The sequence below is a fragment of the Diplotaxodon limnothrissa genome, linkage group LG1 (assembly GCF_057381915.1).
Source record: "Diplotaxodon limnothrissa isolate DT_005_m linkage group LG1, D_limnothrissa_male_GT1.1, whole genome shotgun sequence".
In the NCBI taxonomy this organism is placed as follows: Eukaryota; Metazoa; Chordata; class Actinopteri; order Cichliformes; family Cichlidae; genus Diplotaxodon; species Diplotaxodon limnothrissa.
In genome coordinates this window covers 10,869,297-10,884,756 of record NC_140596.1, presented here as the reverse complement: position 1 = coordinate 10,884,756, position 15,460 = coordinate 10,869,297, and positions in this window count along the sequence as shown.

Genomic DNA, 15,460 nt, shown 5'->3' with positions numbered 1-15,460 from the left:
AAATATAATGCTTTATGATATACTACAAAAAAATCTTTTTTTAAAAAGGTTTATAGTTTAATTAGGAGCAGTCAGTTCCCACATGCCATACATTGTATCTCAATTAATGTAACTCCAAATCAATTAATATAAAGGTTTAGAATATGAAAGTGTATTAAAAAAAATCTAATCTGAATCTATACCTCTTAGCTCATATGACGTAACTGTCATGATTATAAGAATACTGAAGATGGCCTCCTTTAAAGATGTTTTCAATATATCTGATTTACATTAAAATCAACCTGGGAACACAGTGCTTCACCTTGCAAGCAATACTTTGCAATCAATATCATACTCCTATAAGAAGGTTTGTTAGTCATCTTATGCACATCATCAACCCCCAAATTATATATGAGATCAAATTTCTCCTCAGCCCATAGTAGTAATTGTTTATAGCTTCTTCTTCTTCTTGTTGTTCTTCTTCGTCTTCCTGACCAGTTTTCTGGCTTGAAAAAGTAATACACACAAGACTTTGTCCATATAAGGTTATTTCCTAACTCATGCAGTGCTGTGTACAAGTAAAGGTCAGTGAGCAATGGGCACTGACACAAGAATGATTACTCATTCTTGTGGAAAGATGTCTTAGCAGGATTGCTAGGTTCCATGAAACGTGAGAGCCAGCTTGTTTACAGCATAGAAGATAACTTGGGAATTGGTACTGTGAGTTACTGCAACTGAAAGTACAGTGATAAAACTTTCTAAAATATAATTTATTATATTTTTCACTGCCCTAAGGCATACCAGTAGACTCAGTGTACTGAGTCTGTCCAGTACAGTATCTCATCCTTGAAGGAACAATGCTTTGCTGAGGTCAGAATTAGGAGAGGTATGTAGATAACTTTGCTTAAATATCCTTAATATCAAGTGTACTTCGACAATCAGTTTGCAAAGTAGAATTAACTTCTGTTTCCTAACACCCTTTCTCCTATAATGCAACAGTTTTGTACATGAGCATGTGTGATACCATATGATGTTAAGTTATATATTACCAGAATGATATGATCATAACTCACACTCCATCTTTTGACCTTTCTTCCTGTTGCAGTACATGTACATGTACATTAACCAAGTTGTGATTATGGTTATCATCCGCTAGATGGCAGCGTTTGAACACTTATTCATTCTGGTCTTTTCAGGCTATAGCACAGATCTAAATGTAAATGGTTAACCTATAGCTGTCATACATTTAATACACATCAATTTATATTTATTTCAAGATTTTCTCTCAGCATTTATCTTTCCAAGAGATGGGATAAAAAAGCAAAACCGACACAATAAGAAACACATTCTCAACTCAATTCAATAATCCATACAACAGAGAAAAATGACAGCAAGTACTGATTATTTTGAAATATAGTGTTGGAGTTACCTTTTTGTTTACATTGTGAGAGTAATAAGTTCTAGAAACCTAAGAGTAGTCCAAACATGCAAATTATGTCAGGGATTTTAAATTACAGAACAATTGGTGTAACAGTCTCTACTGGAATATTAGTATTAAATCCTTTTTCTCAGCAATGCAGGAATCAGTCATGCAAAAGGTTCAGGAATGATGTCAAATATTGGAAACCTTTAGGTTTACTTGTCAGGTTTTATCACAGCCAGTTGTTCCCATGATTCTACCTTCCAACATTTCTTGAGAAAAAGAGAGCATTTTAAAGCCAAATGTATGAACAAAGTGATTTCTCTGCATTTTTAACAAATGACTCTTTACTGGCTAACTGTAATTGATTTTGAAAGCAAAGCACCCCTTGTCTTTCTACCAATGACACTGATTACAATTTTCTAATACTGGGCCTGTTGGGACTTAAGTCAATCCAATTACCTTTGGCTGCCATGATTAGCTTGACGTGGCTGCAGGGTCCTTCCACTTTGTCTCCAGCACTGAAAATCTGGATCTGCGGACAATGAATGTCATGAGGCCTGGCTGGGATTGTGACTAAATACTGGCATAATCTTCAAAGCACATATGCCTGTCTTCTAATTGACAGCAATTTGTGATGATTTCAGTCAGTTTGGCTCTGCAGAAGATCCTGCTCTTATGTGGAAATAAAATTGTAACAAAAAAACAACAAAATAACAAAAGTAAAGTATTTGGTTCAAAACTCACTGGGTTTAGAGGAGGAGAAGCCACCCATCGAATCACAGCTTGTTTTCTTTTCATATGAAAGGGGAAATGCCTACAACAACAACAACAATAATAATAGTGATAATAATAATATAAGTACAAGTAACTTGGTCAGGAACACCATGCATTTAGCTGCCTGCTAAAAATAGACTCAAAACCTTTTGTACTCAAGTCTACACTAGGTGTTTATTATTGTTTTATTTTGCTGTTTTGTAATATTTTGATATAATATGATGCCATTACTTTAATATTATAATTGTTTAAATTGCCATTGCCTTAAGGCATTTTAGTCAAAGGAGCTTGCAAAGAAAAGCGTCTGGACTTCTTTAAGTTGCTTGAAGACGTTTCACCTCTCATCCAAGAAGCTTCTTCAGTTCTAAGGTCAAATGGTGGAGAGTCCCAGATATAAACCTAGTGGGAGTGACCCCCCACAGAGGGACAAAAGGACCCCCTGATGATCCTCTAATCGCCTGAGCCAAGGTGTGAAACTGGGTGTGGGTCCCAATCAGTCAGAGTTTCGGGTGTGTTCATTGTGAAACCTGGCCCCACCTTATCATGCGAATTCCTGAGGTCAGATGGCCCAGGATGTGAGTGGGCGTTAAGGCGTCTGGGAAGGGATCTCAAAACTGGATTATAGATGGCAGAGAGTTGGTGTCGTAAACCCCCGCCTCTGTTCAACGATGGTCGCTCACAGTGGACATAGATGGCTTCTTTCACTCCTCTTTCAAACCTGAGAACCTTCACAGACTTAAGGCATTTTGTACAAACATGTGTTGTTATATTTCTATGTTTTGTGTTAAGCACATTGAGTTTTTATGTAATGAAATATGCACAAAAATTGCCATTGTAATTGTCATATTAGGCTTGCAACATGTATTATTCTTTTAAATTGTCAATATTCATTCTTGTTTAATACAACATTCTATTTTTTATGAATGACGGGGTCATATGGAGTCAAAAAGAGCATAACAATTGGTATGTTTTACAATGTGACTGCTTTTGATTGGTTACTACTGTATGAGCATGATGTGGGCTATTTTTGTTGTTGTTGCTTTTTTGTCTGTTCAATAAAGTGAAGAATTCCCAACAGCACAATTCTGGGGGATTATTACTAAAAGAGCAAGTTTGTCTGTTACAAAAACAAACATGTAAAAAACAATCAACTATTTTTTTTGTTTGTTTTGGCTACAGCCACAATCATATACATATACATATCTGTACAGCACTTTTATTCTGTTTTCCAGCTATCACAAGTTCAGCATTATGCTTAATGACACTTTGACATACAGAGTGGAGGAGCAGGGGCCTGATTCCCAAACCTTGGTAGACAACCCGCTCTGCCTCCTGGTATCAAACACTCATTTCCATTAGTATGACACTGACACTTCTTTGTCTGGTTCAGTTATCATATACAGTTTCTGGTAAATTATGTAGGAATTAAATGTTCATATTAAACAACTCAAATGTTTATTAGATGACAGAGCAAAACTACCTAATGTTACTTCCGTAACACATAATATGGCATTAAATGCAAGTCCACATTAAATGTTTAGAAAGTACAGCCATTTTTAAACACCCTCTGTATTCAAGCTCAAACATAGCTAGACTACTGATAAGCAGTTTCATGCCCTGTCTAAGGACAAGTCAAGCAGAAAATCTCTTAGTTGACTTTGAGCATTAAAATAACATATGGAAGCTCTTCATTGGTGCTCTCAATAAGGGGAGCAAAGAATCCCTGTTGGTGAATGATCATGTAAAGTGTTAAGTGTTGAGGAAAAACAAAAAAAACAAAAAACCCAAAACAAAAAAACAAAACAAAACAGCTATGCACTTCATGAACACTCTCAGTCAGGTAGCATTGTTAACATCTACAATCTAGAGGCACCCGTATAAATTTAAATACACAGATTATATAACAAGCTGCAAAATACTGGTTACAAAAATGATCTGGCAGTGCTCCCCAGTGCCGGTGTATAATGATTCAAAACATATTGCAAAAGCAAACCAGGAGTTTCTCAAGACAAATAAACTGAATGTTCTTCATTTTCACCTGATCTCAACAAAACAGAACATGCTTTCAGTTGTTAAATGCAAAACAGCTTGCAGAAAAACCCTCAAACAAGCATGGGAATCAATGACTGAAAATAATTTTCAAATGGAGTTTCAAAAATTATAATCCTTTTATTTAAATTTGTTCGTTTGTACCTTTTGAGCCTCTGAAATGAGGCAATATAAATGTCTTTCATTCCAGAACAGTTATTGCAATGCTTTTTTTTTTTTTTTTTTTTAAAAATACCACTTGAAGTAAAGTCTACACTTTTTTACAATTTCACTATGGGGTGATACGACACAAAATTAGAATAACTGTCTCAGTGACATGACACTAGTTCTATTTGAATATTGGTTTCAAGATTGCTGGAGTACCTGGAAAAGAGCTCCAGCCACATTCCTGATAGAGTGATGAAGAGGTCAGAGGACACAAAGAAAATAGGGGAAAGAACCAGTGTTCCCTTCCCCCGAGTCATATACACATTTTAAACACCTTTATATGTTCCAGGATATTTGTATTTCCCTTTATGTGCCACCTTGTTTCTTTGTAATTTCTGTGGATTGCATCTTCCACATGCCCTGGATGAGACTACAAATGTGTCTGATGAGAAAACATCTCAGATAATTTAGTCAAATGTCTCATCTCACACATGCTTAGTCTTATCGCAAGGAAAGGGTGGCAAAGCAGGATACCACACACATTATAGACAGTGCCCAATCAAATTTGTAAAGGAGATTTTAGTGCCAGATATAAGTTATTGCAAAAGTTTCATATACAGTGGCTCGCAAAAGTATTTGTGAACTTTTCCACATTTTGTCACTGTCACAGTCTGGCGAGGGCAGACTGTATGAATTGAAAAAGGACCCAAAACGCAGACGCCAAGGAACAGGGAACAGAACTTGAAATGTTAACAAAAGGCGAGCCGTTTAATAAGGCTAGTAGAAGAGGTACAAACAAAGGGCAAGGCAAACTGAAGCAAAATTAACACAAACCTAAACTGGGGAATCTAAACAAGCGATAAGAAAAACCTAGACAAGAAACTTGGAAGCATGGCATGAACAACAGACGACCTGACAATCACACACTGAAAATAGAGGACTTAAATACACAGCAGGTGATTAGGGGAAGTGGGAACACATGGAGGAACAGCTGACTGACATGAGCCTAATGACAGGACAAGGGAAGTGAAACTAAATACAATGTACAAAGAACACACGACTCCTTCAAAATAAAACAGGAAACATGAGACAGACATGATAATACAAACTTGATAACATAAGACACGCAGCATGAAACACGAAGGGTGAGGGGAAGCTTAAATACAGGGGAAGAAAACACAAGGAGTCTAATAACCAAATGAACTTAGATAACCTAATGAACAAAATAAACTCAAACTTAAAACGCTGGGTCAAGAGACCCAGGACCATGACAGAGCCCCCCCTTCAAGGGCGGATTCCAGACGCCCAAAACCATGAACAAAGAAATGCAGCAACAAGAAAACAAACATGAAACAAAACCAAAACAACCCACCCAGGGCGGGCGGTGGGGGTCCAGGACGGAGGGCCTGAAACAAAACCACAAAAACAAAGAATCTGAAGCACTCAGTCCAAACACAAGGGCTTAAGAGTCCGAGACCCTGTTTCAGGAGGGCGACCATGATCTCGGCAGAAAAGGAGTTCATGGCACAGTAGTTCAGGTGGCCGACCTGGAGGCCGATGGCACAGTAGTCCATAGTTCAAGGGTTCAGGGGGCCGGCCATGTGGAAGGCGGCAGTGGCGAAGCAAGCATGGCTGGCCACACTCGGGTGGCTTGGCTCGCGGCCGGCGGTGACGTGGACGAGACCTGTCGGGCGGCTTGGCGGGTGGTCGACGGCGTGGACGATAATCCTTGGATGGTTTGGTTGGTTTCCGTCGACAGGCTGTCCTGACAGGCTCTGGAAACAGCCGTGCTGGACCTGGACGTGGCTTGGCAGGTGGAAGGAGACAAGGCTGAGGCGTGGCAGGCACAGATAATGGCGCTGCAGGCGACGGCGTGGAAGCCGCAGGTGGCGGCGCTGCAGGCGATGGCGTGGAAGGATGCTGGGCGCGCTTGGCTGAACCTCCAGCTGGCACAACAGGACCAGGCGAGGCAGGGCCAGGCGCAGCAGAGGCAGAGGCCGGACCAGGCGCAGCAGAGGCAGAGGCCGGACCAGGCGCAGCAGAGGCAGAGGCCGGACCAGGCGCAGCAGAGGCAGAGGCCGGACCAGGCGCAGCAGAGGCAGAGGCCGGACCAGGCGCAGCAGAGGCAGAGGCCGGACCAGGCGCAGCAGAGGCAGAGGCCGGACCAGGCGCAGCAGAGGCAGAGGCCGGACCAGGCGCAGCAGAGGCAGAGGCCGGACCAGGCGCAGCAGAGGCAGAGGCCGGACCAGGCGCAGCAGAGGCAGAGGCCGGACCAGGCGCAGCAGAGGCAGAGGCCGGACCAGGCGCAGCAGAGGCAGAGGCCGGACCAGGCGCAGCAGAGGCAGAGGCCGGACCAGGCGCAGCAGAGGCAGAGGCCGGACCAGGCGCAGCAGAGGCAGAGGCCGGACCCGACGAGGCTGAAGACTCTGACGAAGCTGGACCAGACGAGGATGAAGACTCTGACGAAGCTGGACCAGACGAGGATGAAGACTCGGATGAAGCCGGACCAGGCGAAGCACAGGTTGAAGCTGGACCTGGAGAGGCTGAAGGCTCTGATGAGGCTGGGCCTGGCGAGGCTGAAGGCTCTGATGAGGCTGGGCCTGGCGAGGCACAGGCTGAAGCTGGACCAGCCGATGACGAGGCGGCCGCAGATGGCGGCTGAACGGTCCCCTCGGACCCTCCAGCTGACGAGGCATGAGGCTGGACGGGCTCCTCGGGCCCTCCAGCTGACGAGGCAGGTTGCTTTTCAAGTTGCAGCAACACACAGTCTATAGTGGGTGAAATGAGTTTGTATGAGTTCTCAGACTGAGGTGTGGCAGAACCAGGTGAGGCGTCGTCCTCAGGCTGAGGCGTAGAAGCAGCAAGCAGTAGCGCAGCAGGTGGTGGTCCTGCAGGCGGCGGCACGGGAGCCGCAGGAGGTGAAGCAGAAGGTGGCCAGACGGGCTCCTCAGGCCCTCCAGCTGACGTGGCGTGAGGCTGGACGGGCTCCTCGGGCCCGCCAGCTGACGTGGCGTGAGGCTGGACGGGCTCCTCGGGCCCGCCAGCTGACGTGGCGTGAGGCTGGACGGGCTCCTCGGGCCCGCCAGCTGACGTGGCGTGAGGCTGGACGGGCTCCTCGGGCCCGCCAGCTGACGTGGCGTGAGGCTGGACGGGCTCCTCGGGCCCTCCAGCAGACACAGGAAAAGGCTGCACAAACTCCAACTCAGCCCCTGGCTCCAACCTGGCCTGGATCTCGGTCCCACAGTGGCTTAGCTGAGCCTCATGGCTAGCACTTCCAGTGCAAAATGTCTTATAATTTGGCTTCTTGGAAGCAAAGTTCGTAGCATGATCAATACACAGGGATGCTAGGTAATTGTGCAGAGGGATAAGATATTCCGTGGAAGACTTGGCTGGTGAGTTTTCAGTCTTAGTCGTTTCATAAACATGCCCATGAACCTTTAAGGCAGTGCTTGATCCAATATTGTCCTTAGAAAAAAACGCGTGGATTCAGAATATAATCACCCACCTCATGTTGCTGTGAGCCGTGGTGATGACCTGGACGCCACCTCCTCCTGGAAGCCGTGGTTGTGGAGGCCGGCGCCGCTACGGCTGAGATGAATGTAGCGCTGGAAGCAGCCACCGGTTGAGGTGAGGAAAACGCAGCACTTGTCTGCTGCAGTGGCGACATGGAGACAGGCGGGAGACTCAACACGCCAACTTTAGCTCCTATAGCTGGCATAGGGAGGGCTGCGTCACAGAGGGGCTGGAGTAATTCAGTCTGCATGCTGGGGGGCTGCTTTGGCAACACGGTGCGGATGAAGCCGTGCAAATCCTCCGACAATCCCTCCATGTAAGCCGGGTATGCAGACAGAATCCGGTGCAGCTGAACTCTAACTGACTCCTTCTCACTCTCCTGTCTGCACGCAGAATAGATTTTCCACTGTCCATGGAGAATGGTCACACGAGTGCTGAACTCCCAAAAATCCTCAAAGATGTCCGCTGGGTCCATTCTGGTCAGGTCGTTCTGTCACAGTCTGGCGAGGGCAGACTGTATGAATTGAAAAAGGACCCAAAACGCAGACGCCAAGGAACAGGGAACAGAACTTGAAATGTTAACAAAAGGCGAGCCGTTTAATAAGGCTAGTAGAAGAGGTACAAACAAAGGGCAAGGCAAACTGAAGCAAAATTAACACAAACCTAAACTGGGGAATCTAAACAAGCAATAAGAAAAACCTAGACAAGAAACTTGGAAGCATGGCATGAACAACAGACGACCTGACAATCACACACTGAAAATAGAGGACTTAAATACACAGCAGGTGATTAGGGGAAGTGGGAACACATGGAGGAACAGCTGACTGACATGAGCCTAATGACAGGACAAGGGAAGTGAAACTAAATACAATGTACAAAGAACACACGACTCCTTCAAAATAAAACAGGAAACATGAGACAGACATGATAATACAAACTTGATAACATAAGACACGCAGCATGAAACACGAAGGGTGAGGGGAAGCTTAAATACAGGGGAAGAAAACACAAGGAGTCTAATAACCAAATGAACTTAGATAACCTAATGAACAAAATAAACTCAAACTTAAAACGCTGGGTCAAGAGACCCAGGACCATGACAGTCACATTACAGCCACAAATATGAATCAATTTTATTGGAATTCCACGTGTAAGACCAACACAAAGTGGTGCACACGTGAGAAGTGGAACGAAAATCATACATGATTCCAAACATTTATTTTATTTTATTTTTTTTACAAAGAAATAACTGAAAAGTGGGGTGTGCATAATTATTCAGCCCCCTGAGTCAATACTTGGTAGAACCACCTTTTGCTGCAATTACAGCTGCCAGTCTTTTAGGGTATGTCCCTACCAGCTTTGCACATCTAGAGACTGAAATTCTTGCCCATTCTTGTTTGCAAAACAGCTCCAGCTCAGTCAGATTAGATGGACAGCGTTTGTAAACAGCAGTTTTCAGATTTTGCCACAGATTCTCGATTGGATTTAGATCTGGACTTTGACTGGGCCATTCTAACACATGGATGTGTTTTGTTTTAAACCATTCCATTGTTGCCCTGGCTTTATGTTTAGGGTCGTTGTCCTGCTGGAAGGTGAACCTCCAACCCAGTCTCAAGTCTTTAGCAGACTCCAAGAGGTTTTCTTCCAAGACTGCCCTGTATTTGGCTCCATCCATCTTCCCCTCAACTCTGACCAGCTTCCCTGTCCCCGCTGAAGAGAAGCACCCCCAGAGCATGATGCTGCCACCACCATATTTGACAGTGGGGATGGTGTGTTCAGAGTGATGTGCAGTGTTAGTTTTCCACCACACATAGCGTTTTGCATTTTGGCCAAAAAGTTCCATTTTGGTCTCATCTGACCAGAGCACCTTCTTCCACATGTTTGCTGTGTCCCCCACATGGCTTGTGGCAAACTGCAAACGGGACTTCTTATGGTTTTCTGTTAATAATGGCTTTCTTCTTGCCACTCTTCCATAAAGGCCAACTTACTCGTGCACCATAGAGAGCATCCTGGCGGGAAACATCTTAACCTGGTTCAGGAACAGCACCATGCAGGACAGACGAGCTCTACAGAGGGTTGTGCGGTCAGCTGAGCGCACCATCCGCTCCGAGCTCCCTGACCTGCACTCAATCTACAGCAGGCGGTGCTGGACCAAGGCCAGGAAGATCGTGAAGGACCTCAGCCATCCCAACAACAGACTGTTCTCTCTGTTGAGGTCAGGAAAGCGATTCCGCTCCCTGAAGACCAACACAGAGAGACTGAGGAGGAGCTTCTTCCCGCAGGCGATACGGTCTCTCAATCACACCACCACACAGTACTGACCCACACATATGGTTCTTACACACACACTGGACTTTCTGGACTTTGGTTTTGCACAACACTGGTCACTATATTCTTCATTTCCGGTTAATACTTGTACAGCTGCTGTTATTGTGTATATATTTATTTATATTTAGATTTCTTCATACATTCTTATATAGTTCTATATTGTGTATTGTGTATTTTGTTGTACAGTTATTTTATTTTCAACTTTAATTTATATATTTATCTTTATCTTATTCTTCCCAGTTAAATTTACCCTTCATTCTAATTTGTGTTGTACAGTTATTTCATTTTTAACCTTAATTTATATTTTATTCCTTCCTAGTTAAATTTACCCTTTTTAATTTTTCATATTTATTTCCTTTCTTATTCATAGCCTTTTCCTTTTTTGTTTTCTTTAGGTCACGAGCAGTTGTCCAAGCATTTCACTACATATCGTACTGTGTATGACTGTGTACGTGACAAATAAAAATTTGAATTTGAATTTGAATTTGAACTTTGTGCAGTGCACAGCTAATAGTTGTCCTATGGACAGATTCCCCCACCTGAGCTGTAGATCTATGCAGCTTGTCCAGAGTCACCATGGCCTCTTGGCTGCATTTCTGATCAGCGCTCTCCTTGTTCGGCCTGTGAGTTTAGGTGGACGGCCTTGTCTTGGTAGGTTTACAGTTGTGCCATACTCCTTCCATTTCTGAATGATCGCTTGAACAGTGCTCCTCAGGATGTTCAGGGCTTGGGAAATCTTTTTGTAGCCTAAGCCTGCTTTAAATTTCTCAATAACTTTATCCCTGACCTGTCTGGTGTGTTCTTTGGACTTCATGGTGTTGTTGCTCCCAATAAGCTCCTAGACAACCTCTGAGGCCGTCACAGAGCAGCTGTAGTTGCACTTTATTTAGTCATTGGCACAGATCAGGCAATGTCTATGGGCAACTGACTGCACTCAGACCAAAGGGGGCTGGTAGCTGGTAGAGCTGGTAGAGACATACCCTTAAAAGACTGGCAGCTGTAATTGCAGGAAAAGGTGGTTCTACAAAGTATTGACTCAGGGGGCTGAATAATTACGCACACCCCACTTTTCAGTTATTTATTTGTAAAAAAAAAATGTTTGGAATCATGTATGATTTTCGTTCCACTTCTCACGTGTACACCACTTTGTATCGGTCTTTCACGTGGAATTCCAATAAAATTGATTCATATTTGTGGCTGTAATGTGACAAAATGTGGGAAAGTTCAAGGGGGCCGAATACTTTTGCAAGCCACTGTAAGTAGAAATAAATGTACTTTTCACCTTTTAAAAAAGTTAACAGTTGTATCCATGCATACGGGGTGTTTTAACAGCTTGTTATTCTTGTTTTACATGATAATTCTGTTTAGTTTATATAGTTTACGTATCTTACGAAAGATTGGGGCTTAACGCTTAAATTTTTGTCCAGGACAGATACACACCCACACATACACCATAACAGACACCATCCTCCCAGGAAATGTATTGCTGATGGGTATGATAACATGAGGACCATATTCCTTCTTTGACAGATTGCAGACTAGGAATCAACTCAAACAGGATTTCAAATGAGAGAATAAAGGAGACACAGTGAGGAGGAGAGATAAAATGGAGAACATAAAGAAGCAGAAAATAGAATGTAGAAGAGAGAAAGAAAGAAAACTGAAAAAGAGCCATGGACTGGAGATCTGGAGTGATAGAGACATTAAGCCAGGGTTAGGTGAAAACAAACATTCTGTTCTCAGTCACAACAGGACGTTTTTGTTTGTCCTCTTCTTTTCTGCTTTGTCATAGTACATATCCTTTGCACGTCATCCAGTTTCTGAACTGCTTAACACTGTGTAATGATAAAGAACATTGAGCAGCAAAGGCTGCCAGAGCTTCTCAAGCTGCTTGTAGGTTTGGAATTCTTCTCCTTCTTCTTCTTCTTTCATGCACTTATTTTTACCAAATTACCCTTCCATCTATTTACACAGCATTCCTTTCCACGAATACACATTGTTACACTTTGTTCTGCTTTGAAGAGTTTAACTCTTGGCAAATTACATAACAATTTACCACTCCATTAGATGCAGCCTTCCCTAGGTAACTTACTATGTCTTTGCAACATTTAATTTTCCAGTAAGTATTAAGCCAGATATCAGTTTTTTGATAGCAATTGAGCTATTTTTGACTACTTAAGTACAGTAAGACTTTTGGATAACCAAATCTACACCAGCTGGCTTAACAAGGTCCATGTCAAGTGTAGGGAACCAGGATATACTAATGAGAAATAATCTAATGGAGCAAGCTATACATAGACAAGGACTAACAATTGATGGAATAGTACTGTCCTGACCAACCCAACCCAAGGAGAGAATTATGGAACACATGTGGGAATTATGAATGAGCAGAAAGCCAACATCTACCCTGACCAAGAAGCACCTGGTAGCGTATTACAATAACTTTAATAGAAGACAGCTACTATCGAAGCTGGAGATCCAGAGGCTACAGCATCGTGGGAACAATACTGAAAAGTATGGACATAATGACCCAACCCTGGTAGAAAAGAGCAATGTAACTGAACTAGATCATGCTCAGCCACCTCCAATCACAGATGCATCTACTGAGCTGATGATGGAGATTCTAACCAAACTCCCTCAGCTCACTGACAAAGTCCCATCAGCGAAGATGCTTGCAAATGTGAACACTGCTCTGTGCACAATCCCCACAACCCATATCGCTGAATTCAGTGAGTGCATATACAACACTACCACAGTAATACTAGAATCACTTGGGTATAATTTCAAGGATGCATGCAGAAGAAGGCCACCACAGAGAAGAAGCCTAAACAACAAGATCAGGGAATCCTGGAAGGATCTTAGCTGGTTAACTAAGATACAGAAGAGCATCATGGCATTCATGTGTTACAAAGAACACCAGTCCATCAGTTACTTAGGTATTACTTAAGTTACTTAAATACTTTCTTAAGTACTTTCTCTCTATCTTACAGAGTGTTTTGTGGATTTACTAAGGTTCTGAAATATTAAGTATTGCAGAAATTTGCTGAAAACGTTAAGTTTTCAGTGTAGTGGTCCTAGACCAATTCACATGCAGTTACTTACACAACATACATAATGCTGCAAAGATAAGTAAATGTAACTTTACCCGAAATATGTCTGTTTAAGTTTATAACTTGCTTTCAGTGTTAATTTGGTTCCTTTAAAAAAAACCATCTGGGGCTAGTCGAGTTTAGATTGGCATAAAATGCCAGTCACTGGTGTAAAAGTCCTTAGCAAATGTAAACTATATTGTACAAACATACTTACACACTCACATGCCTGAATGAATCCATTTGTGTACACTCCTGCCACATTTACATCCAACGTAAATATTCACACAAACAAACAGAGCTGCACTGTTACCCCTTGAGGAGAACCTCATACTATATTATAAGTCACATGCAAAGGGTATATTGGAATCACTCCTTTTATTATTATTTACACCAGTTAATCTTTTCAAAGGCAAAATCATGAAAAACTCAAGTGGGAGAAACATTTTATGGGTCTTGCCCCACTTCTATGTTTCTGGCTCATATGTGAAATTAGATACACCCAGTTAAATTTCAAGACAAGACAAAAGAGCCTCTTGAAGCCATGTCCTAAACCCAGTCCAACCTGAGTTGAAGAATTTCATCTTGAGACATCATTTGATTCAGTTTTGGATTTAAATCAATGTCATGTGTGAGGAGTCTTTGCCAAAAATCTTGTTGATGTTAAATTGCAAAGCTTAGGTTTCCTATGTTTCCATGTTTTCTTTATTTAGCCATGATATTTTAGGCTTGAATGTTTTGATATACGTTCATATCTGAACACATCTCAATCCCAATATTATTACCTGATGAGCATGTGCAGGCTGATTGACCATAGCCATCTAAAATGTGTTAAGGACGGTCTTAATTGATTTTGATGCTGCTTTGAAAATCATGAACATCATGAATTTACATCAACTCAGGCTTACAAATCACTGAATTCAGTGAAGCTGAAATATAAGATTTTTGCAACCACATTCCACATATCAGGACACATGAGGTGATGTAACTTGTTTGTGCCAAATAGATGTGCCAGATGTCAAATAAGGTCCAGGCCTTAAAACCACCACATGGTTGCAGGAAATGCCTTGGCCTAATCTTTGCTGTTTGGATCATTAATACATTTTGAGTTACTTCATCAGTCTTGTAAAAGGCCTCCTCTCTGGTCTTTTGTTCCTGGTTTGATTCACTTACATTTCTTTGTAAAGCGAATGCAGATACTTTGTGAAATACTCATAGCATCAGTGTGAATGTAGTAAGAATATAAACTGACATTTGAGCTCAGTATTACTGAGCTCAGACTTCAAACTCACTTTGCTCACTATGTTTTCTGTATGTCTATAACATTAATGTGAATTTAGGAACAGTGATAGGAGTGCACACACCTTTGGTGAAAATTTAAGAACAAACAAAGAACAAATGTTGGCTAAATTGCATGTAAATGTCATAAAATACAGACATAGAAATATACCGAATGGAAAGAATTGTTGTCCTGTCCCATAGGTGCAGACCAGTGTACCTCAGTTTAAGTGATTTTCCAGCTTATGTTCAAAAGTTACTTCATGTGTAGACCAACACTGTGCCTATTTTTAAACATGAACTCCCAGAAGGATTTATATCAGATTTTTATGGTCTGCATGTCTGGAAGTATGTGCACATGCTTGTCTGCTTGTGTACAGTATGTGTATGTTTCTTTGCTCTTGAGATTTTTTTAAAATTAAAACAAGACATATACTTAAGAAAGTAAAGAAATTAAGAAAACTAATTTCTTGTTCTCAAGGTATACAGAAAGTACGGATGACTTTAAGAGCTACTTAACCCAAGGCAAAACAACCCAAAAACCTAATTTTAAGCTGAAAGCTATTTGTCTTCTATTTCATAACTGGTTTATCACACAGCCGGAAGGCCACAGATCAGTTATGAATTAACATTCTATTAGATAGAATATATATTCTATTGAACATTTACTCTTTTGTTGGTTTTAAACCTGGACTATCAGAAATGTTTACTGTACCAGGAATTTTGAAAAGTAACTATATGTAACCATATCTTAAGTGGGAATCAGATTTTGACGTCTATTAGATTTATGTCTCCTTTTTCTTGGAAGACAGGAAACAGGCACTACTCATTTTAATGGAAAATTTTGCTTCTAAGAATAATAAAAATGGATGGGCTTAAA